This window comes from Heloderma suspectum, chromosome 4 (assembly GCF_057233095.1).
Source record: "Heloderma suspectum isolate Gila_16-S chromosome 4, 16-S_ref, whole genome shotgun sequence".
Taxonomy (NCBI): Eukaryota; Metazoa; Chordata; class Lepidosauria; order Squamata; family Helodermatidae; genus Heloderma; species Heloderma suspectum.
Genome location: NC_139461.1, coordinates 97637442 through 97639340, shown reverse-complemented (window position 1 = coordinate 97639340; position 1899 = coordinate 97637442).

Here is a 1899-nt window from a genome sequence, read left to right as displayed (position 1 = left end):
AGAGGGAACTCAAGCGGAACACGATGGGGTAATTCGATAGCTCATTATCTGCAATCTATTTAAAAATGGAACAAAGGGCATTAAGTGCAGGGGACACCTTGGAGGTTCATGGCGTCATGTAAAGAGCCCGCAAACTTCTGTGAAGGAGCAATCTCAATCACAGGATAAAAACTCCATGTGAAGAAAGCCCTAGAAAGAAGGGCTGAATGCAATGCATGGTAGAAGATTCAGGCCTTTATGATTTGCATCCTACATTTTGGCCAAGTATTAATTTCTAGGAGATGATGTTATATTTATATTTTCCATATGAATCAGACAGCATTGTCTAAGACTAGGACTGGATGTATTCACAATAATAATAACAAAAACAACAACAATAATAACAATAACAGCAGCGACAACAGCAGCAGCAGCAGCTGCTTTTTTAAAATCCAAACATTTAACAAAGGAAATAAAAAATGGCATTTGGAATAAATCAAGTAAATTGTTGCATATAGTTTATGTATTATTTTATTTTATTTGTACCCCTCCTTTCCACCAAGAAAAATGGTACTCAGGTTAATGTGTATTACTTCCAGAATGCAGGAAAAATGGATGTCCTGGCAATATATGCAGAGGATAAAGAGAAAAAGTAATGTGGAGAAAGAGAGAGCATATGTTGCAGGACAGGTGAACTGTAGGAATACAGGCTGACTAGGACTATTAGCCATGGGAGAAGGGTTAGGGAGCTGTGTGTGATGTACTAGCAGATCTGCTGGGCCTTGTTAGGGAGCTGTGTGTGATGTACTAGCCTTGTTACACTCCTTCAAGCTAGGTGTTCTAGGAACAGTTGAGAACAGAATTTGGATACGCAAGGAGCTGAAGAGGTGGCATTTAATGTGCCACCACACCACCTCCATATATGTCCCAGTGAAGATTTTTTCAGGTTTTGTTGTTCATATAACGTAACTTTGCCACTAATTGTTTTCAATGCACCTAATTACAGATGCAATCCTACCATCTATTATATGTACCCAAGTCCCATTGATCTGAATATCTAGGCATGAGATAGCGTCTGCCTTTTTCGATATGTGTGTATGTGTGTGGACAGGTGACATGCTGGCAACAGACAGTTGCCATTCTGCTGAAATTTGCAGAAATAGTCAATAGAACAGGGGTCCGCAACACAGTGCCCACAGGTGCCACTGCAAGCACAAGGCCAGGCTGAGGCGCCCGCCAAGCTATTTTTCCCCTCTGCACGTGAATGGAGCGATTCCTCCGTTCACTTGCAGAGGGAGGAAAAAGTTCTCCTGGCTGAAAATGGCGGAGGGGGGGGGGAGTGAAGTGCACCCCCGCCAAGGATGCTTGAAGCAACAGGATCCTTGGTTTGTGTGTGGGGGGTGAGGGTGAACTCGCCCACCACCAATTTTTGACAGGGGGGCTTTTATGCTCCTATAGAAGCCAGTGGAGATGGCCTGCCAAAAAAGGGCTGGAGGGTATGTGTGAAGTGCATCCCCCACCTAGGACCCTTGGGGCAACAGGGTCCTTGGCAGAGGATGAGCCTTGTCCCCCTTCCAGCCAATTTCCGGTAGTGGCGGGGGGGTTGCTTCCTATACAAGCCAATGGAGAACGCTCCCATTGCCTTGAATAGGGAGTAAAAAAAGCTCCCCTGCTGAAAAATGGCTGGGGTGGGGGTGTAGTCCACCCCCTCCCAACAAGGACCCTTGGGGCAACAAGGTCCATGGTGGGGACTGAGCCTAAGACTTCTAGGTCCTTTTCCCATGAACTACTGCCCAGCCAAGTCTTCCCCATCCTATACTTGTGTCTTTGATTTTTTTTGTATCTAAAAGCAAGACTTTACATTTCTTTAGTATTACATTGATATCCCACCTTTTCCCCCTCCTGCACGGAACCCAAGGC